Source organism: Equus caballus, chromosome 7 (genome assembly GCF_041296265.1).
Source record: "Equus caballus isolate H_3958 breed thoroughbred chromosome 7, TB-T2T, whole genome shotgun sequence".
Classification (NCBI taxonomy): domain Eukaryota; kingdom Metazoa; phylum Chordata; class Mammalia; order Perissodactyla; family Equidae; genus Equus; species Equus caballus.
In genome coordinates this window covers 30225457-30249223 of record NC_091690.1, presented here as the reverse complement: position 1 = coordinate 30249223, position 23767 = coordinate 30225457, and the positions used below count along the sequence as shown (strand labels likewise).

General features: G+C 39.7%; 1 protein-coding gene and 1 long non-coding RNA gene across 33 annotated transcripts in view; one reads left to right on the top strand and one right to left on the bottom strand.

The window, feature by feature from the left end:
- LOC102149777 (uncharacterized) overlaps positions 1–23767 on the top strand; it is a 316397-nt gene that overhangs the window by 44847 nt on the left and 247783 nt on the right. The window contains exon 1 of one of the 32 annotated variants that reach the window (XR_011440832.1): positions 11785–12222. The exons of the other annotated variants lie outside the window; for them this stretch is intronic. The gene's annotated coding sequence lies outside the window, so the exon portion shown is untranslated. Of the gene's footprint in view, positions 1–11784; positions 12223–23767 lie in introns of those variants that run through there. 32 annotated transcript variants of the gene reach the window in all.
- Positions 6847–8174, bottom strand: LOC138925111 (uncharacterized). Its single transcript, XR_011440854.1, has 2 exons — positions 8069–8174; positions 6847–7064 (listed from the first exon to the last, which is right to left on the bottom strand). It is a non-coding gene; the product is annotated as an uncharacterized lncRNA (long non-coding RNA).

Genomic DNA, 23767 nt, shown 5'->3' with positions numbered 1-23767 from the left:
CTGAGTCATTTTGAAGTGAGGGGAGGAAACAAAGAACACACCAACCGAGGAGGTCATGGAGTGTGACAAGTGGTCTGTGAGCGGGCATACCATGCTGCCTAACGAGAGAAAACCAAGCCCTTTGTGGTGGGGCACGAGTCCCGGGAGCGGAGGATGCTGTATGCACTGAGGTTCAGACCTTCTTGTCGGTGGCCTCGCTGCTGCTGGGCCCTGGGAGGTGACTGGCTTGGGGGGTCTGGACTTTTGTTCCAGAGCCTTCCGAGGCAGTGACATCAGACTTGATAGGCTACTGGCGCCTTCAGAGAGGCAAATTTTATGTTCTCATGTTTCTTATTAAAGATTCTTAGAAGTACTAAGTAGAAAGGAGCCCTTCATCCTAACTGGGAATAAAAGAGCTGAGACTTTTAAATGAGAATAGTAACAAAACAAAAAAATCACTTCAACACTCCAAGACTTTCTTAAAAAAGATTACCTCATGCAGTACCTCCATTTAGACAGGCAGAGAGTAAAATAGCATTGCATTCTGGCCTGAATCTTCCTTGTTTTGTTTTTAAACAAATAGCTTAAGGCAACAGTGTACTCTTGTCCCAGTCCCCCACCACGAGTGACAGTAAACCAATGGCTGCACCCTGGGGGTCTCCGAGGATATGCTTTCATTGGGTGGTTGGTGGTGGTGGTGGGTTCCATTCCAGAGCTGAGCGGGGTCTGATGTGTTCAGAGTATCTTTCAAGTGAGGTGGTTCGGGACTGTTCTAAGGACTGGCTAATATTCACACCTTGGACTCTTTGGATTGAAATAGTAACGAATCAGAATCTACAGAATCAGAATGAGAAATGGAAAGGGCTTTGCAAGGTCTCTCTTGTCCATCACATGTCACTAGGTGAAGAAGCCCTTGAATTACCCTAGACAGATGAAAATCCCCATGTATAGGACCCTATGCCCTCCATTTAAATAAGAACCAATATATAATATTAAACAGCCTCCTGAAATGACTAGCCAGCCCTAGCCAGGAATGGCTCAGTTTTGTTATACTCAGAGCACTTCCCCCTTTTTTTTTTTAACCTACTGAAATCCTACCAATATATGGATTAATTAAACCATTCATTTGTCCAAAAGGCATTGATATGTTAAGTGTCTAGAGTGGGGACAATGCTGAACTGAGCACTGTGGGGAATACAAAAGAAGTAAAGGAATAGTCCTAGTCCTTGAGGAGTATCTCATGTTGAATGGGCGAGAAAGTAATTCATGAAGTGACTAGAGAACAATGCAGCACAGTACGGTGGAGGTATGATACGATGCAGGCAGACGGCACATGCTCTGGGAAGCAGGGAAGTCTCATGGAACCAGGCCAGTCTTGAACTGGCTTTTGAGGGATGTGCTGGATTTAAATTGGTAGAAAGAAGAGGGTTTGACAGAAACATCTTAACTTTCATACGGACTATATGGGAATTTAAGATTCCATTCCTTTTTTCCTCAGAGCTTGCTCCTATCCAAGTTGTAGGGGCCATCCCATCTACGTTGTAACCCACAGTCTCCATCCTTCCCCAACCACCAAGGCTTCTATTATTCATATGGACAGAGCTTTGTGCTGTTCGTTCTCCAAACAGGAGCCTGTCTATGAGATGCAGATGAGATGCTGTTAGAGGAATGGGTTTCATGGAAAAGGCTCTCTGAGCGCCCACCTTGCCTTTCCTTCCTCATGGTGGGTGGTACCAGGCTGGTGTTTGCCTTCATCTTTATCTTCTTCAATGAACGGCTGGTGAACTTAGGTAGTTAGGGTTCTCGTATTGTCAAGCACGGTGCTCACTAAAAGCAGGATAACTTCTGGTGGGCAGTATCAGGAATTTCTTGTGGACTGCTTTCGTCAAGCCAATGTTCATGACAATTTTGTACTCAAAGCTCATGTTGCTTCTGATATATCATTCTTCATATCAGCTTAAATGCCACTTCCTCAGGGAGATCTTCCCCTGCAGATCCACATAAGCTCTCTTTCTCTTCTCAACTGTGGTCCTTCAATCATAGTTTGTAATGATGTGTTTACCTGTGTGGTTACCTGGTTACTGTTTGAGTCTTCCACTAGAATCTTAGCGCCACGAGTCAGGAACTTGATTTGCTTTGTCCACGACTATACACTTAGCCCTCAGCTTAGGTACAGAAGTAAATGATGATTGGATGGATGAATTTAAGAATAGAAGCTTGGGTGGGTGGAGATGCATGGTCTTGGGAATTAGGACACTTGGGGTCTCCTTGGGATTATTAGCATAGGCAGGGAAGTTCCAGCTCTGAAATCACCCCTAGGATCTCTGAGAAAGTGGTTGAGAGAAAATGCCTGCTGTCACAGTCTAGAGAAAGGACATCCCTGTGCCCTCTGAGTGAACTCAGTAGACCCTTGGAGCTGTCATCACAGCTGTTTTAGAGGTGCTGCCTTGTCTGGGATTACATGCTGTCTGCCTCTAGCATTGCCACAGGAATCCATTTTACTGCAATGTGGGTTTTCCATTAGGGATGGGAAAATCAGATTTAATTATAGTATCTTTCTAAAGGAAAAGAAATTTCCCCTTATTTCATGTTTTCAGTTTCTTGCTGACTTTCGACCTGGGAATTTCAGTTGCACAATCTGGATACTAAAACGATAGCAGTAACCACAGCTAGTTTTTATAGCAACAGGCATTGTTCCATTTCATTTACTCTCCACTACAGCCTTGTGGAGTAGTTATCATTGTATTCATATGTCCATTTGATAGAGGCAGCAGAGAGAGATGAAGTAACATTACAAACAAGTAATAGAGCTAGTGTTCGAATCCTGGTTTAGTCCTGCACCTTGCCTTCCCTCCACTGCCTCCTGACACAGGCTGATATTTATTTGAATGCTACCCATGTATCAGACTCATATACATAGTTAGTATGTGTTTTTTAAATTTAGTATTACAATAACCCTATAAGGTGAATACATTTATTATGCCCATGTTAGAGGTGATGGCACTGAGGCTCAGAGAGGTTAGAGAACTTACTCAAGATCACACAGCTAGTTATTGGCATAGCGAGACTCAAGTTTTGATCAGCTCACTCTAAAGGCCATGTTTCCAATCACTGCACATTACTTCCTATACACTCCAGAAATGTTCCGCGTGAATGGTTCAATATGGTGGCATTGTGGGACTAGCTAATTGCACGCCATGCAAATGGCCCATAAAAATTGCAGTAGAAAGCTGACAAGTTTTTCTGCCATTATGACACAGTCTTTTCCTCCTAGTACCTCGGAAAGGGGAAATGTTTTTTGGTTTCAAAACCCTGCATTGTCAAACTGACTTGTTTTCCCCGATTGGAAATTCTCGCAATATTTACTACACTAGCACCCTTCTGGTAAATGAGCGGCTTCAGTTCTCATCCTTCCCACCTGAATTGATTCTGGCCCTGGAAAGGGAGAAGGTGAACCAAGGCAGGAATTCTCCTCTGTTTATTTCAGTCAAAACTCTACTTTTCTACCAATGAAAAATAAGGGAATTTAAACTATCCAAGTCAGTTCTCTATAATAAATTCATCATGTATTTGTTTGGGGAAATGTAAACTGTAGTTAAGTTTCTGCAAACCAGATGTCTAAATGAATTTGTGCTCCTTGGCCTTGACCCACTCTATCCATCCATGCACGGTCCGTGTGCTAGCCCAGGAGATGAGCCCGAACCCCCAGCCCTCTACAGCCACATATCCTATCATTCTCTCTTTGAGATGCTTTGGCTTCTGTCTTCAGCAGGTTCTGTGAGGATGAGCTCAAGCTGGGTCTGATCTCTTGAGATTCTAATTTGTAAGCACTCTTGTCGGTCGGGGTCCCTGGGTCTTGATTTTCTCCTGCAGATTCTTATTTGATTAACCCTTTTGACTCTTGCCTGGCCCTGTTGCCTTAAGGTGGAATCTTCTGCCCTAATCTTAACTCCTCCGAATTCAATTTCAGCCCTTTGGCCATCAAGGCCAATCCTGAGACCCAGCTAGTTTTAGCAGCTGTCTTATCGCACCTAAAATCAACAATACAGCTTGGCCCAATCCTTAATAATATGATGTTTTTGTCTCTCACTCTCATAGCAGAAGTTTTTCAGTATGAAAGATGATGAAATAGAAAAATGCTTTGACAGTTTCATTTACTAGAAAGAATTTAAATACTAACATCTGGAAGGGAATAGGTGGCCCTGAAAATGCCTGAATATATATACCTTATCACACACAGAATATCAATGGAGATGGGGATGGATGCTAGGAAAATTGCCAGTTGAAGAGGAAAAAACCCTCAAGTTATACCCTTATGTCAAAAAAATGCACCAAAATAAATTTCAGGTAGATTAGATCCAAAAAACTCTTCACATAAAATAACTTGAAGACAATATAGGTAAATATTTAATTTTGAGTGAAAAGTACTTCAAAATATAAGAGCATCTGATGGTATCACAAAGGAAAATATTGATAAATTTGCATATATAGAGTACAAAAGTTCTGTAAACTAAAAAAATAATAAGCAACTTAGAAGACATATTTCCAATATTTGACAAAGGGTGTATGTACATACGTATGTGTATAAGATGCACATATGTACGTATGCATCTTAAAAACCAATAAAAGAATAATAGCAACAGCAACACGGTTGAGAAATTGAAAAGGACACAAACAGATAATTAATAAAATCAAAAGAATAAATGGTCAATGAATTCTTGAATCATCAGCCCGATCTCACTAAAATTCAAAGAAATACAAAGTAACCAGCACTGCTAAATAACTAGTGGATATTAAAATAAATAAAGCAAAACTCAAGGCTAGTGAGACTGCAGAGAAATGAGAATTTCCTTCAATAGCTAAGGATGTAAATTGGCAAAAACTTTCTAGAAAACAATGTAGCAAGACTTAAAAAAAAAATGAAAACACTTTGATCCAGTAATCGCATTCCTAATCTGTACTAAGGAAAGTGGTCAAATAGTTATGTAAAAAGAAGTCTATCACAACGTTATACATGGTACAAACCCTAAATGCATCCTAAGGGTCCACTATTGGGAAAATAGTTAAGTAACTTATATCTATGGAATAGAATACTGTACAATGTTTTAAAATGTTTTTGAAGGATATTTGAACACCAAAAATGCTCCTGATGTGATGTTAAACTACGAGGGTAGGAAGCAAAATTATTTACATTATGATCCAAATGCTGTAAAAAAATACATAAATATATTAATGTATAAAAGCCCACATATATAAAAGATTGGATGGAAATGTATTAAAATACCAAAGTGCTTATCTTTAATTGTTATTATTATGGATCATTTTAATTGATTTTTGTTATTCTTTCTGAAATTTTGGTCGCAAATGTGTTACTATTGTAACCAGAAAAAGTAATAAGCATTATTAAAATGTGTGTGTCTACATCACTTGCGTTTTTGTGTGTCTGTAAAACGTCAGGGGAGAGTGGCAAAGAGGAAGGTTTCTTCCTTCTTTCACTGCAGTACTGGGCCAGAGCAGGCTGTGGGAGAAGCAGAGGACATGCATCTCCAGGGTAGTCAACAGGGAGTCCTGGTGAGTTGCACAGATCACACAGGGCCAGAGAAAATAAAGACAGAAATTTAAAAGAGTGACTGTGGTTAGCATTAAACCAGATGAAAATACTACTTGAGATCTGTTCCTGAGAAATTTCTGGATCCAGACACTTCTGACCTCATGAATCTGCTCTCCTAAAAGCTATCCCAAATGGAAAACAAATATTCTGATTTTTCAATTTTAGTTTTTCTAACGGGGCACTTCTCTCGCTGTACTGTGAAGTTTGCTGTAATGGCAGTCTCTTACACCGGCTTGTAAACTTTGTGGGGGTAGAGACCGCTCTGTCTGGTAGAGTTATGCTCAGTCATATTTGCTGAATGAGTGCATGAATGAATGGACTTGGAAACTAAACCAGAGAAAAGGAGAAAGGCTTTATAGCAGCTTCACACTGTTACGTTTTGTTTCTGGTTATAGGTTTTACTTGGCTACGTGGCTTATTTCTCTTTTTCTCTCAGAGTTCACCCATAGCAGTCTTAGCTTGTTGGCCATTCAGTCCCACTTTGTACTGAAAATCAGAATTGATGAGCATCTAAAGAAAAAAATAAAGATGAGAGGTGATTGAGTGCAGTGGTCAAGTGTGTGAGCTCGGGCGTTACATTGCCTGGTGGGAAATTTGGCTCAGCCATGTGCTAGCTCTGCGATCTTGAGCGGGTTACTTGACCTCTCTGTGCTTTAGTCTCTTCATCTGTAAAACAGTGATGATAACAATAGTATGCACCTTATAGGGATTTTGTGAGGATTAAGTGGGTTATTAGACATAAAATTAGCACCTTGCCTGGCACAGTATAAGTGCTATCCAAATAGTAGCTAATATTATTATTTTTTTCCCTAAAAAGCAGCAAATATCCTCTGCAGCTCACCATAGCTATTGAATTAGTTTTTTAGTTTCTGTAAGCCTCCCAGGTTTTCTATCTAAACCATGCATAGAAAATGAATTTGATGTCTTCATAAAGCTTGATGTTTCGTAGCAGCTATTTTAAGCTCACTCATCTATTGTCTCTTTTCATTAGTTAACGATTGTCGCGACAAAGTAATAAAAAGGGTCCTTTAAAAATACTTCTGATATCGCAGATGTCAAAGACCGATTACCACAAATATCTAAGACCTGTGATATGTTTCTTACTTAAGGCTTTGGAATTATTTGCATTTTATGATTTAAAATGTTTCTTTTCTAGACTCGAAGCGCTTTGAGGGAAAATTTTTTTCCTACACTTCTCACTTTTACTGTTCTTCATGAATATTTTACTGATATACAAATATTTATTAAGGGAATAATTAGCTCCTTTCTCCTTTTATTATGAACACAGGGGGCACTGAGTGTCTCTGACACGTTGCTAGATTTCTTGTAATTTCATCCGGGGACTTTCAATTCTTATTTTACACCCTCAAACAATGGCATCTACAAATAAGAGCGGATCCGCCGGAAGACTGGTTGGTGCTGGCTGGTTCACTGGATGTACCTCCTTCAGTAGATCTGACAGCCAGCATTTCCCCTGTGGGTTTGAAATACATAATTGCAAGTATCGTGAGGTGCTGGATCCTATTATTCATCCTTTATGTCTTATACTGAATGTATTCAATTTTTGAAAACATTACTGTTATTTTATGTTAACAATAATAACATCCTTCTTTTGTATATTACTGAAGAGTTTATAGAGTGTCTTATATACATCATCTCATTTAATCTGTACAATAAGCTTATATTTTTATTGCTATAATATATGGAAATCTGAGGATTGGGAGGAAAAAAGGTTAGCTAGTGGGTGCCATGTGCTTTACACACCTTATCTCATTCAATCATCACAGTAGCCCTTGAAGTAAGTGATAATATCTCTCTTCTACTGAAAGAAATCTAAAGTTCAGTGATGCTAACTAGTGTATGATACGATTGAGATTCAAATTCTTGTTGGTCTGGCAACAAACCCTACACTCTTCCCACTATACCAGTGGTTGACTGAATTACATTGTAACCTTGATTTAGTGGAGTCTACTTTTTATGACTGAAGTCACTGTTTTTTTCCCCCTAGTTTTATCGAGGTACAATTAACCAATAAAAATTGTATATATTTAGGCTATGTAACATGATGATTGGCTATACGTATACATTGTGAAGTGATTACTACAATCAATCTAATTAACACATCCATCACCTCACATAGTTACCATTTTGTGTGTGTTTGGTAAGAACGCTGAGATTGATTTTCTTAGCACATTTCAAGTATACAGTATAGTATTGTTAACCATGGTCACCCTGCTGTACGTTAGATCCTCAGAACTTAATCATCTTATAACTGGCAGTTTGTACACTTTGACCGACATCTCCCTATTTCCTCCACCCCCAGCCCCTGGAACCACCGTTCTACCCTCTATTTCTGTGAGTTCAAAGAAATCACTGTTTATTCACCTCTAGTGACATGAAGATCTGGACATGCACATGATTCTAGCTAACATCATAGGATAGCCTTTCTTTGCCTCATCCTTCCCGCAGAAAACTTACATTTTGCTTTCCCAGTCCTCTGTTGCTGGTGACAAATGTAGAGCATGCAGACACCATGTTGCATTATTTGTCACTGTTTGCATTGTCTCAAACCAGGGCAATGATTTGGGACGGGGCTGAAGTCAATTAGCATTCTCATCATTCTTTTCCTGTCCCACTCTTTCTAAACCTAACTCCTTTATGCAGAATGCCCTGGGAAATGAAGATCACACATTTGGCAGTTTGGCTGGCCTAGGAAGCAGAGAGCAGTGGCTGCCCTGGCAGATACTCTGACTTGCATTTCAAGGTTGTTTGTTCCAAAATTTCAAAAAATGACCAGTTTGACTAGACCTGTGGTGGTGTGAGTATAATACAGAGAATCTTGTGGAAAAAAAAATAAGCTTGCTCCTGACAGAGCAATTTGATCTTTGGATGCTAATAACTCTGGTTGGAAGGTAGAAACTCCAGTGTTCACTTCTGGGTCAGGGAGTCATTTCTCAATATGCTGGAGAATTCATTTTCCTTGAGTGTTTTTCCTTTCAAGTCACGTTTTACTGCTGGAGTTACTCAGCGAATTAATAGGTATAGAAATGCAAAGCTCTTTTCTTATTACATTCTATCGATCTGATTGCAGTGTCATTAATTGAAAGGCTAGGAAAATGTGATGGATAGTTCAGCTCAAGATTCTACATTCATTTTGGCCCAGATCTGTTGGAAGAAAGCTGCGTGAAACTGACTGAAAGAAGCCTTTTGGTCTGACGTGAATTATTCTTTCTTTGTCAATCCTTGTAAGAGCATTCAGTCCTAGTGAGATTTACAACGTGAAATTATAAACCGCTTCTCCTCTTAAAGGAAAATCAAAACTCAGAATGCTTATTTGTAGAGTTGGAAATAATCCATGTTGTAACTCTCTTTTATAGATTACGTGTATATGACATTTTGAAAAACCAGTTTTGACAGAAACAAATTCGGACTCAAAAATAGGGACGCAGGCATTTTACTCTTCATTTTAAGCAATTTCTTTTGGAATATTGTGGTTGTGAAACATTATTTTCATTCATCCCCCTTGCATCCATCTCATTCTAGTGGTGTGTGAAACTGTAGAGAGACTGGTATATGGTTAGGGATTTTTTTTATGGTTATTTTCTTTTTGGGTTGTTTGATGTACTATCCCTTGGATTTCCCCTATAAATTTAAATTAACTTGAGAATTTTGTATATGTGCAGATATGCCCACATACACATTTAATAAGTGTACCTAATATGAAAAATGTAAAGGAATCTTTTAAAATATTTTAATCCCCTATATGAAGGGAAAATTCCCCAGGCTCGGACAAGAACATACCAGCTTTTGTGTAATTTGTTCATGAAGGCTGAGCTTGTCTCCTTTCTTACTACTTACACTTTAGTGAGCTGGGCTATTTTTCTGTTGTGTTATTATTTTAAATATTTGAAGCTTGAACTAAATGGGAGAAATATTCAAATTGAAAGCACATCTAAATGACATAAAATGCATTGAACTCTTGCTTTTAATAAACATTGTTGTTTGGAGAAGTTTATAAGTTTAGTACGTGTTGCTAATAATACATGTCCTGCCAAGTTTTTTTATCCTTGGTCTTTGGTGTTTGAACTGTCTTTCTCAAGGTGCAATTTCTTCTCCTGGTTGTGCTTTTGATGGTAGAATAAGTTATTTTTGCAAAGGTAGGAAGTGAGCAAATTGCCACGCAGCATGACCTCATTTTGGAACACATCTTGAAAGTGTATTTAATGCTTTCTGAGCTCAGACACAATGGATTATGGTTTGGGGTCCTCCTAACTGACCTTTGGCTTGGTGAGCAACGTGAGCTGCTTCCTCTGCTCATCAGCTACTCTCAGAGCGAAAGAGAGGCTGCACCAACGTGAGGAAGTGAGCGCTGTTGATGAGAGCGCAGGCTGCCTTACCCCTGATATTATGTCTAAAAATATATCCACAGAGAGGCAGGCATATGCTCGCGCCTTGGTGTGAAGGAGCTCTCGCCTGTGTTTCTTGCTATACCCATCTAAATTCTGGAGTGAGGAATTAAATTATTCCAGAAGCCTTGCCAGTCTTTGATTTGCCATTGTCTCTGCTTCTTCGTTGCCTTTGAATGGGACTCTTGATACAGGGCTTTCATAGACCAGCCGGTGCTGATGGGGTCTGTGACTTGACGATGGCGCCTGCTCGTTCCGTTGTGTTCTGTCTGAGGAGTGCTTTTCTTTCCTTTTTGGGAGGCTGAGAGCACTGGGCAGAGGTTGCACTTGGCACATTACAACTCCGTTGTCACTGCTGTGGCTGTTATTCCCCTCGGCAAGAGCCAAGGATCCAACAGGACGGTGGGTCACCTCGTCAGCTATTTAGCACCATTTCGCTTCTCCCTCTCAACATGGTTAGGATATGTTCTTTCTTCAGTGACAGGGTTTGATGGGGGTTCCTGAGTCTCCCTCTCCATGCCTGCTTTATCCTGATAGGGACCTGCTCTGTCTTGATTTCTCACACCTGTCCTCATTCTGAGGGCTTGCTAGATTCTCACTCCCCTGCAACTCACTTTTTAGGTACTATTGTTGGGGTTTTCTCTTTGAGTGTTGTTCCAAATTTCTCAGCTCCTATAGTTACCTCACAAGTTAAAAGGGGTAAAATTATTATTTGAGCCGTTTTGTCTAGGAAGAAAGAAAACAGAAATTGCTCTTTAGAGTGATAGTGCTAAGAAGAGGAATAAATAGCAGAAGGAAATAAGTGGCACTGTTTTGCAGCCCCTCCTACAGCTTGGCTGTAAATACATGTCTTCAGGTAAGACTTTCCATCTTATTTGCAGAGTTAGAGGAAGATGTTAACCTTCAGGATATTTTCCATACCTTGTTTGAAAATAATTTTGATTCTAACAAGAAGTGCTGAGGAAAGAAAGGCAGCTTTTCATGCACCAGGAAAAGACAAAAATCACAGAAAATATCAGATACAAAGTACAGCATTCCCTTTGAAACTATCCATATTCAAAAATGAGTAAGATCAGCTGTTACTCATACCTCCCTCTTTCTTCTTGTATATTCAAGTTAACAATATTTTGATGTCCTTGAAAACCAAAAGGCATAGCATTGTTTTTCAGAAGGGTTGATTTTTTTGAGGTTTCTGCTAAATGAGATAAAAGAATTCTTTATATTGCTTCAGATGGTTAGCACGGAATACGTCCAATGCAAGTTACCACAGACATATCCAATGTAAGCTGATGTTCACATTTGCAATTAAAAAAATACACAGACACACACTCAAAAAAAAACCCACCCAATGTTAACCAAAATCTAGACTTGAATTTAAACCAAATAATTTCATCTGTTCCAGAGGAGAATTAATCTTTGTATATGCTTTTCTGTAGCTGAACATTCCCCTCTCCTTCTTTCAACATTGTTTTATTAGTTTCTTTCATAAAAACCACTGAAATGGACAAAGAACTGTACCATATAGTTAATTTAAATTCTGATGGCAGTTGATTAAAATGGAGCATGGATCAAATATGTCATAAACTCTTATTTGTCACCGGGTATTTCCTTTTAGTTCAGCTTAATGCATTTTATTCATGATGGTGCCAAAGAAACATACATGCCTATAGACACTCCGTACCTAAGTAGGCGGCTGGATACATTAATAACTTGTAATATTACATAGATTTGAGAGTTAAGCAGAAAAAACCCCAGGATAACAGTGCTGTTATTTGTAGCCAGCAAGCTGTGTGATCCAGGTGCTGGAGTATTTGCATGTCTTTCCACCTTTGTTCCTTCAGAGGCGTTGAGGGTCTCAGCTACTGCTGACTAATTGATAGTTGTAGTAACCGCTATAGGCTCCTTAGATTAGAAATGCATGCAGACGTGGGTCTCGATTCAAACACTGAGGAACGCACACTCTCACTTACTTACACAGGCAGAAAGTCTTCATACTAATAGAGGTGTGATGGAGATAGCAGGACATAAAACAGAGGAGAGAGAGAGACAGAAAGAGAAAGAGAGAGAGAGAGAGAGATGGCTGGCAGCAAGTACACCCCTGCAAATAGTTCTAAAATGCGTTTGCAAATGCAGAAGGCTTCAGAACCATCCAACAATTCAGACACCCTTTTTATTTCTTCTCTGCGGGACGCCTCCATCCAGACTATTCGCAAAAAAACGGAAAAGGTGAGAGCCCTGCCATCTTAGCTCAGAATTCATCTGATTTCCTTTTTTCCCCCCTGCCTTGTATTCCTCAATCCATTGTCCATGCATCCGATGGCAGCCGCCCTTGCTCTTGAATGCGAGTGTCACAGCAGGAGCAGAAAAAGGGTTGAGGGAAGGCATTGTCAAAGCCACGGTTGTCTATTGTTTCTTCGCTTTCACTGCTCTGCTATTTTTTTTTTTTTTTTTTGAGTCTTTCCCTTGCCAGTGGCCTCTGTCCAGGAGGAGGGAGAAAATTGCAAGAGTTCGTGGAGTAGTAGAGTGGAGCGTTTTTTATTGCACACTGTTTTGATAAACAGCTCAGCAATACAGTCCACGAAATTAGGAAATACAGCAAGAGTGGAGGATTCTGCTGGGAGAGTGAGGTGGGGGTGGGGGGTTATGCCTCCAGCCTAGATGCCAAAGGCAATTTCTTTGCAATGACTTCGGTGGTGATATTTGTTTTCTGCTGCATTTTCAGTTTAAAAATCATGAGAAAAGTCTTATTCATCTGTCAAGATTTCCATTTGTTTATTTTTGTTCAGCTCAACAACTAGATGGAAATTTTAAGCCAGGCCAGATCTGCTATTTGTGATTTGCTCAAAGGTTGAAATCGTTCAGCTTGAATCAGTGATTGTCTTTTTCAGATCATTTAAGATTGCATGTGAAATGTGTGTGGGAACTTTCCAGTGTACATTACAAAAACTGCATTTGGTCCTCGTTTGTGTGGCTATAAATCTTGGGATTATGTTATTTTGCACCTTAACCATAGTTGTTCTTTTGGGCGACATTTATCCACAACTGATTCTATCTTCTTTGAACAGGCCAACTGCTCTGGTAACTCCCAAAGTTTTCAAAGGTTACAGAGTGGCGCTTCCAAACTAGGTTTTTAGGAAAGTATTTCAAAGGAGCGTTTGGCATAAGCATGAAAATGCTGGGAATTTTTTTCCAGCAACTTTCACTTTATGTAATCTATATTTCTTCAAATAAATAAAAGTGATTAAAACTGATTCCACATAGAAAGAATCAGAGGCAGATTGAATTTGAACTCCATGTTCAAACAATTTTGCTAAAAACAAACACATTGGCAAATTTTATAAACTTAGTTTTAGCTTAGAAAAAAATCGCATAGCTATAATTGGAGTTCTCCATAGTTTTCTTCCTTCTAAATATTGTGCTATCTATAATTACCTAGAAAAAATTATTCCAAATTGATCATTTTTTTTCCAAACCAGCTAACTTCTAGCATGAGCCTAGGACTTTTCACTATTATCAGAATTTGCTAAACACTCAGCATTTCAATTCTGAAGTGTATTTTAAGTCAAAAGGCATTACATCTGCCTGCAGAGGAAGAATTTTTTTCTTTTGAGGAGCCATTCCATTTTATAACACATGCGGGTGGGTTAATGTTCAATAAGAGCTTATGATTTCTTTCTTTCCCAAATAATGATTGCAGTCTGTGAATGTAGGAGTGAAATAACTTTTGGGTTCCACTGGAAAACACTCTAAATTGGAAGTCTGAGATCTCCATGTATGTGAACAGCTCATTGGGCACCCTGAAAATATATTCTCTCCTTTTCCATTCTCATTGTTTTGATTTAGGGGACTTGGGCCCAGCCACCCTGCCTCCTTCTTTTGTGAAGGGACATTTTGAAATGTCTATAGAAAGCAAACTTCTCGAAGAAATGCAGAGCAGGCCATGGTTTGAATGCAAGTCTGAATTTAATTGCGGCCACCCTGGTAGAACACTGTTTAATTTCCAGCACACATCTGCATGATGCTTACAGCAACTCTAGGCCAGAAATTGTGAGCAAGGAAAACTTATCTGTGATAAAGTTACATATCTTTTGCCAAGGAGCAGTCGCTTGGGGTTGACTCAAAAGTCAAATTTAAGCAAATGTTTCCAAGGCTTTTGTGTACGGGGAAGTTGGAATGGCTAACTTCTTCAGAATACTTTGGACAGAAACAAATGGTGGAACCCACTTTCTGACCAATTCGGCTTTGGTACAAGGTGAAGTGAAGGGAAAATGGCTGAAATATTACAAGGTCGGCTAGTATTTCCACCTTAAAATGCTAAAGACAAAAAGGTTGATGAAAGGCTCAGGGTCTCTGCGATTGAAGTAGTGTCAACAATTTCCTTTTTCACTCCAGGACAGCGTAATTCTCCAAAAAGCTGGAAAGAATGCTCATACCCCTGGGAGAACAGACTTGGAGGGAACCCCATCGCTTAGCCTGTGCCCCCTGCAGCTATTTCATTTCTGCTGGATCCACTTAAAAGGAGCAACAAATCTGTGGCCAAGGTCAATCCCCAGACATTTTAAAGGCATGGGTTCAAGTTCAGCTATGAATCCAAATATTTTACACAACTGTCTGTAGTTATTCCAGTAGATATAAAACTTGCAAATCATACAGAAGACCTAACCTGGGCATTTCTCGAAAATGGAAACCCCACCTCTCATATTTTACATATCGAACTCAATGTGGTCAAAATACTGTCTGTACCTTATATCTTCTGCGCCCTAAAAATACAAACATCTTTTAAAAAGAAAGGGAAAAACAGCATCTTTTAGAAGAACAACTTATCAAGAATCAAGCAAAAGATCACATGTATGTGCATATAAAAGATAAATGCGATGTAGCCGTTCTACTTCTTTTTATCCGGGTGCCCTCAGGCTGATTTAAAATAACCACCGAAATGTCAGCGTATGGCCAAAAATACTAAACTCATTTTCAATCCCCTCATTAACTGAAAACATTTTCTTTCTCAAAAGCCTGAGCTTTGGTGAGACTCTACAGTTAAGTAGCAGACACACCCAGCAGGGTTATCACTTTTTAAACCCTTTTGGATTTCTTTTTTTCCCCTCCAGATTGGGAGGAGCTGCCCCTTTTTGAGTGAATAACACACCTTCCTCTACCTAACGGTATGAGGCCTGTAGAGATAAAATGCTCATTTAATTTCCTTTATGATACAGGGTTCCTCGTACTCATAAGAGTGTGAAACTTATTAGCAAAATGAAGACTTTCTACAGGGCTCGTCAACTGGCACTGTGAACTGTTCTTGTGATATATTGGGAGGCATACAGCAAGCTCCTAATGGTTTGTTAAATTAGCAAAGAGGTGGCATTTGGTTGTGATGTCTCATGTTCAAGGATTTGGGTTTTAAAATAATCAAAAATGGAAAATGAGGATTCCATCTATAGAGGACACTTTGACTAAGCTCTATTTTCTCCCCAGATTTATTTTTTCTGGAGTGGATGGGGGAGGAGGTAGGCACTATTTTATTTATATAGACTTGCTAGGCTAACTACAGATGTTGGGATTTCCTTGAAAAATAATTATATTATTTTGACAGTTGATGTTTTCACTACAGCATAAAACTCCCAAGAGTATTCTAAGAGAAATTGTGTGGTAATCCAGAGCTGGATCTTTTTTTCGCTTGTTTTCATATTCATTTAATGTAAAACTCTCTGTAAAAGAAATAGTGATGATTTGGAGAATACGTCCGCTCTACCTACTTCTCTGAGTGTAGATCTGGGAGGATGAGAAGAGGGTATGTAAAATGTCTACTCCAGAACTGCTAACAAGAAAGTCTATGGGAGGGTATTAAAAGGGATGCCAGCCCTGGTGGTCTAGTGGATAAGATTCCTGCTCTCACCACCACGACCCAGGTTGGTTTCCCAGTCAGGGAACCACACCACCCATCTGCCGTTGTCATACTGTGGCAGCTACGTGTTGCTGTGATGCTGAAAACTACAGCACCGGTATTTCAAATAGCAGCAGGTCACCCAAGGTGGACAGGCTTCAGTGGGGCTTCGAGAGTAAGACAGTCTAGGAAGAAGGACCTGGCCACCCACTTTCAGAAACATTGTCCATGAAAATCCTATGAAAAGCAGTGGAGCATTGTCTGATAAAGCATGGGAAGGTGAGAGGATGGAGCAAAAAGACTGGGAAGGGTTCTGCCTTAGGGTCACTAGGAGTCGAAATCAACTCCACGGCACTAACAACAAACTAAAAGTGATATCTCAGGTTAGCCGCCTTTAAAAAGTTAGCAATTTTGTAATGCCTCTCTAAGCTTCTTCAAACCAATTTACTGGTCCTCATCTCTTTGGGCCCTCTTGTCCCACCCTCGCCCCAACTACTGGGTGGGTAGAATTACAATAAAGCCAATAGGAAACACGAGTGCCATTACCCCACTGAAACCAGGTCATCGAAGCCTAAATCAAAAACTCATAGAATAATGGTAATTTATGCACATTGTTCAACGTCTTGAAGGAAACAGGTAATGGTTATCACCACAAAACCTTTTCCAAAAAAGCTAAAGTCATTTGACTGTCACAATCTAATTTGTCTTCATACTCTTGAAAGAGTGATTTTTTTTCCCCTGATATACATAAAGGGACACTAAGGACCAAAGACAGTTTGGGCTACCCAAGGTTAAGAAACATATGGTGCTGCATCATGTACCCAAGTAAAGACCTGATCTTCCCCGGTCAACATCTTCTGCCAGCATGCATCACTTTTCAAGGTTATACTTGAGATCTCAGAGGAATTCAGATGTTTCTCTGGGCTGGTTAGTGAGACCCAAGACCTAGATTGACCTTAAGAAATTCACAACCAAAGGGGAAAGTTGTCTCAATATGATGCACTTTGCTGGTTTTAAGGACCTATTTCCTGGTAAAGAGAATCAACTTTTTTGTACACTTGAGACATTTTAAATATTTTTTAACTTTCCTTTCTTTTCATGTAAAGCTTTGACAAAGCTTTGACAAAGTAGGACACATGAACATTAGGATGGATAATATTAGAAGTGTTGAAACTTCTCAAAATGTTTGGTTTTTTTCATACTTGCTAATTTGAGAAATGATCTGAAACAGCACCTCAGGACTGCAGGGTGGTGATCTTAACTGGGACCTGTCCATTCCTGACTAGGACTAGTTATTTTGGATATTCCACATCACTTCATTTCATGCCAATGAACTTTGATGGGGTAGATAATCAGTTGGGATGATTCAAGCCTAGACTAATCCTTTTTTCTAGTATAAGATTTTGAAAAACTAATCTGTATTATTGGCTCAATTCTTGACTTAATTTCATTCTTTTTCTTTTCTTTTCTTTTTTTCTGGGGAAGATTAGCCCTGAGCTAATATCTACTGCCAATCCTCCTCTTTTGGCCAAGGAACATTGGCCCTGAGTTAACAGCTGTGCCCACATTCCTCTACTTTATATGTAGGACACCTGCCACAGCATGGCTTGATGAACAGTGTGTAGGTCTGTGCCTGGGATCCAAAATGGTGAACCCTGGGCTGCCAAACAGGAGTGCACAAACTTAACTGCTGTGCCCCTGGGTGGACCCTCTCATTTCATTCTTTTTGATGGAGTCTTAAAATACTGCATTGCAGCTAATCACACAAATGACCTCATTGCAGAAAGAAAATCATCTATCCTAGATCATAGAATTGTAGAGTAATCATGACTCTGGGGACTTTTAAATAAAATCATAAAACGTGAATTAAAGTTCACCAATATCCCATGTCTTTTACATTAAAATAGGAGGGCAGTGTCAATATTTTCCACCTCTAGGTAATTTCGTACATAGATCTATCCAGAAGAAACTCTAAAATTGTCTGACAACTCTGCTATCATGGTATATTATATGCTTTCTCTCCCTCCTCCCAGTTGATATGCTATGATCAATGTTGAGCTTAATCTTTTTATTTAACTCAAGTTAATGTGATTTCCTAACATCCAGAGAAACTATGTCCTCATTGGTTGCTCAGTAGCTAACAATGTTTTGTATGATTATGTCAGCTAAATTGTGCCCAGGCGTTCAAGAATGATTGGGAAATTTATAAGCTTATATATGGATATTTGTGTTATTTTATTTAAATGATAGAGAAAAGAGAACTTTTATCATGTTTATGCTTTTTAAAAACTTGGTTATTATTCTTAGCTTAAAATGAAACATACTGCAGAAAATCTTCATAAATTTTATTTTAATAATAATGTGAGATTGGGTTTATTTCCATGAATATTTTGACATTTTAGTTTATTCTTAAAAAACAAAATCCCAAAACCCTCGAGTTGCGGATAAAGCAATGTTAAAAGTTTTCATTAGGGGCCGCGCTCGTGGTGTTGCAGTGAAGTGCTCGTGCTCTGCTTCAGTGGCTGGGGTTCACCAGTTGAGATCCTGGACGCTGACCTACATACCACTTCTCAAGCCATGCTGTGGCAGGCGTCCCACATATAAAGTAGAGGAAGATGGGCATGAATGTTAGCTCAGGGCCAGCCTTCCTCAGTGAAAAGAGGAGGATTGGTGGCAGATGGTAGCTCAGGGCTAACCTTCCTCAAAAAAACAAAAATTTTCATTATCCAGTAGGTCTATATATTAAGAATGCATTGAGCGGTAACCCAAACCTTAGTTTCATTTGAATAGAACTTGTCACATGAGTAGGCATTACTTTTAATTTTCCTGAGATTTTTATTTCCGTGTCCCCTCTAAATATTTTTTTACTCCTGAATAAAGTTAATATGACACATGCCAATCTGGTGAACATGTTGGGGCAACTGGAAAGGAGAGAAGTGGCTAGTATTGGACTAAGTAAATAAGCTGGGAATTGGAACAGTGACAGATCTGACTTTTCTAGTGACTTGACTAATCATGCTGAAGTATCAGGATATACATGGAACAACAATTAGAGGTGAGGAATAATAGCTGCTGAAAGACCAAATCCTTCCTTTCCTATAAACACAGCTAAGAGGGACATTGCATCCTCTCATGGCAGGGCTGAACCTATACAGGAATATTCAATAAGAATTTGTTGATTGACACATATTTGTTGAATGCTTGCTCTCAGTCCAGGGCTGGAGGAGATGTTGTTGAAAATGAGAGAATGGTAAAAGATGCATTGGTCCTTGAAGAGTTTATCATCTGGAAAGAAACAACAGAAAATTCAGTTAGTTGTTCCACAACATTGGTGAGCAGTTATTTGGCAGGTACTATGCATGTGCCACAGGTAAGAAAGAGTTAAAAACATGGCCCTTACTCCTAAGGAACTTACAGTCCTAGTGAAGGTTATGGACTCATAAGCAGATAATTTCAATAAAAGATGTGCTGTGGTGACAGGGCAAGGCAAGGACACTTCATAGGGCTAGTAAAGACTTACTGAGGAGAAGATGTCTAATCTGAATCTTGACTGAGGAATTATTTATTTAGTGCCCACTAAAATTCTGGACCCTTGCTTGGTGCTGGGGATTTAAGGAAGGATAAGGTGGTATCTATCATTGAGAAGACTGTGAAATAATCTCGTAGACAAGTTATGTGGTGTGTTTGGAGAGAGTCAAGAAAGGTGGCCTACCCAAGCTTTTGTTCAGCAGGAGCACTGTGAATAGAATGATATTGAAGGTATAGAGGAGGGAACAACTAATTCTACCTGGAAGAGGGTAGAAATTGGCGAAGACTTCATGGCGGAGGTGACATCAGTCTGAGCCTTGAAAGTTAAGTGGAATTTCCCCAGGTAGGGATAGTGAGATGAGAACAGAAGGGAATTCCAGAAGATGAGATGGCATGAACCAAGGCATGGGATTGTGAAAGGGTGTAGTGTGTTTAAGGAAACAAGGTCTAGTTTGGTTTGGCTGGAACTTATGGGGCATGGAAGGAACTGGAGGAAATTGGGTCAGGAAAGTGGCCTGGAGCCAGAATGTGAAAGCCAGGCTAAAGAATCTGTTGTTAGTTTGTTTCTGAAAGGCAGTAAGGAGCCATTATCATTAGAGGTTTTGAAAAGTAATTTGGGCAGTAGAGGGGGAAAGGAAGAGAAGAAAAGTTAAAACAATGGTTCTCAGCAGAGGTGGGCAGTGTATCAGAATAACCTGGGAAGCTTTTGCGAAATACACAAGGCTGATTTTTTTCCCTTAGTCTTCTGTCTTTTCCCTCAACCAAGTTTCTGATATCATATGGGGGGATGGGAAGGTAAATAAGGATATTTTTTAAAAGCTTGCGAGGTGATACTAACACATCCTGCCCTCTACTATCACAGTGTTCTAGTCAAGAGATGCTCAAATAAGGCTGAGACAATGGAGAGGAGAAAGGATGATTTTAGGGATGCTTAAGAGTTGGAATTAATAAGATGGATTGGAGCAGGATGTGATGGAGAGGAAACATGCTAAACACTTAGGTAGCTAGTACAAGCGACTGAGAAACTATGAACTGAAATGAACCCAAGAAGAGGAGCAGGGTCTTTGGACGAGATTATGGATTCTACTTGATACATGTAGAATTTGAGGTCCTGTAGACAGTTGCTAACATAAGAAGCTGGAGTTCAGGAGAGCTTAAAACCATACATACCCAAATCAATTACGAAGTACTATAAAATACCATATAAATGCTTTAAAAAGGCAACAAAAAACCAGAGACAAGAGAGATTTGTGTTGGCTGGAGCAGAGAAGTCTTCATGGAGAAGTGGAAGTTGAGTTGCATCTCAAAGCATTAATAGAAAACTCAACTTCAAGAGATGAGGAGATTAAAAATGGAGATCATTTGCAAAAAAGTTTGCGTTGAGAAAGAAAAATGCTGTTTTGAGAGAGCAGGACAGCAATATAAATGATTTAATAACAAAACCTAATATATTCTCATTTATTCTTCGCTCCTAGAAGGAGCCATTATTATTCACAATTTATAGATGAAGAAATAGGTTCAGAGAGGTTAAACAAATGACCCAAGTGGTTCTAATTGAAACACTGTGCTTTGACTCTCGAGCCTTTAAATCTAGACTCTTGTTCTGATCCACTAGCTGTGTGCCCTTAGTGGCCAGGTTCATTTCTTACCTAGCCTGAAAATAGAGTAGACTCTCGATAAATAATTGCTGAATTAAAGTGAAACTTGGGGCCAGCCCCAGGGCCGAGTGGTTAAGTTTGCACGCTCTGTTTTGGCGGCCTGGGGTTTTGCTGGTTTGGATCCTGGGTGCGGACATGGCACTGCTTGTAAGGCCATGCTGAGGCGGCATCCCATGTAGCACAACCAGAGGCACTCGCAGCTAGAGTATACAACTATGTACTGGGTCGGGGGGAAGAAAAAGAAGAAGAAGAAGAAAAAGAAAAGATTGGCAACAGATATTAGCTCAGGTGCCACTCTTTAAAAATAAAAAAATAAAAAAAATAAAGTGAAACTTATCAGTTCTTTTACGTATTAGTTTAATTGTTTGCCATCTACATTTGCAAGTAAACATAGAATGTAATGCTGTGGGACTAGAAATCACCTTAATGATTTTCTAATCCAACCAGCTCACTTTATAAGAGGAGGAAATTAAGTCTCAAGAAAGGAAGTGACTTACCTGAAATCTCACATCCAGTTACCAGCAGAGCTGGACCCAGTACTTTGATCTCAATTTCTTCTTCAACCAGGGCTTTTCTCGCATACCTTTCAATCCAAGAGAGCCGTATATGCAAACTGTGAGACAATCCTCCCTCTTCTGAGCTCTCCAAAGTTAGATGGAAATGGAAAACATAGCTGGGATGTAAGAGGTGATTTGATAGGTAAGAACTTTGACTTTCTTTTTAATCATCCAGTCTAATCATTGTATTTAATGGCATGAATAAGAGAAGATTGACACAGAAATCAGATACAAGAATTAATGAGTAATTCGTCTGAGAGAAGAACAATAACAAATAAAAGGTTAGGGGAGGTAGTAAATTTTTCTAAGTATTGTGATGGGATGCTATGGAAGCATCTGTGTTTTGCTATCTTTTAAATGGAAAACATAGTCTCACTATGTGGGATAGATGAGAAGAAATATCATCCCAGGCTAGGGAACTGATGAGGGAGTGGTGCAAAGCATGGTGGGAAGGGTCCAGGGCGGGGGTCCGGACCCCTGAGGGTGCTCACAAGCTGTGTGATTTTGGGGACTCATATTACTTTGCCCTCCCAGGTTCCTCATCTGTAAACGAGAGGGTTAGATAAGATTTGTCTAGCTTTGTTTGCCACTTGCCCTCTCAACTAACCCCCTGGCCAAAGCTGATGAACCCCTCCTTACCAGAAAGGGAGGTGAAGGAATAACTTGAGGCAGCTCTACACTAAGGTGAGTAGAGACTCTGGGGCTGCACAAACATCGAGTGGCAGCCTCCTTGCTTAATCAACACTACGTGGGGCCAGTTGGCTCCTCTGGTATCTTCAGCTGCTGGTATTCAGCAAAATACCACATGAACCAACTGGCTGCCTGCGGGGGCCCGGATGTTGTCACCTAGTCCTTGCCAGCCTGTCCTCCTGGCTCAACTCAACTTCTGGCCTTCCATGCTTTACCTCAACTGGGCATTCATGAGGATGGCCATGGATTGATCTCACTCTTTATCTCCTTATTCCATCCTGCCCTTCAGGTTATATCCCTATCATGTTTTTATGCATTATTTTTTTTGTTTTAAAATTGTATTTTTTAAATTAACATATAGCAAAATTGACTTTTTTGGGTATACAGTTCTACAAAGTTTGACGCATATATAGAGTCATGTTATCATCACCAAAAGCAGGATGCAGAACGGTTCCATCAATTTCAAAAAAAAAAAAAAAATATTCTTTCATACTAGTCCTTTGTAGTCATACCCTTCCCTCATCCCCACTCCCTGGCAATGCTGAGATGGTGAAAATGTCATATAAATGGAATTATGAGAATAGAAATCTTTCTTGAGAATAGCTTCTTTCACTCAACATAATGCCTTTGAGGTTCATCCATGTTGTTGTATGTATCAATAATTTGTTATTTTTTTTATTGCTGAGTGGTTTTCCATTGTATGGATATAGCCAATTTGGTTTATCCATTCACTGGTAGGAAGACATTTGAATTGTTGCCAGTTTGGGGTCAATACGAATAGACCTGCTATAAATATCCATGTACAGGTGTTTGTGTGAACATACATTTTCTCTTCTCTAGGGTGGACAAGAGGAGTGGGAGTGGTGAGTTGACCCTGTTTAATTTTGATTGCTTCCCACTTTTGAATCTAGGTTTGCCCTGCACCTTGGCCTTCTGATTCTGGACTCACCTCTTCCTCAGATAAGCAGGCTCGTCCGTCAGTGCTGTTCTGGCTCTTTCTGCTCCATCCTACAGTCCTCCTTTTTCTGGCTAGGAGCTCCCAGCACATAATAAAACTAGAGCCCATTTTGATTAGTCTAAATCCTTTTCAGCTCTGAATTGGCTGTGATTTGGATTATTGCACCAGTATTGTAGTACCCTCTGCTGGCTGATTCACAAAGCTGGCTTTATGCCTGTGCAAAAAGAGAAGCTGTAGGTGAGATGGAAAAAAGAAAAATAATTGGGGGAAGGAGGTAGTTATGGCGAGCTACCATTGTAGCGACAGCCTGACAGGGACACTTCCTGTATTTGATGCTATACATATAGATAAATGCTGTAATATTTTTGTGGAACCCTACAATATTGTGCTTGTCTTCTCAATTGTAGGCAAAGATGGGCTGTCTGGAAAGCTGGACTCAGCCTGGAGCCTGTTACCCAGATTGCTATTTTGTGAAGACTTCCGCATACAAATGACT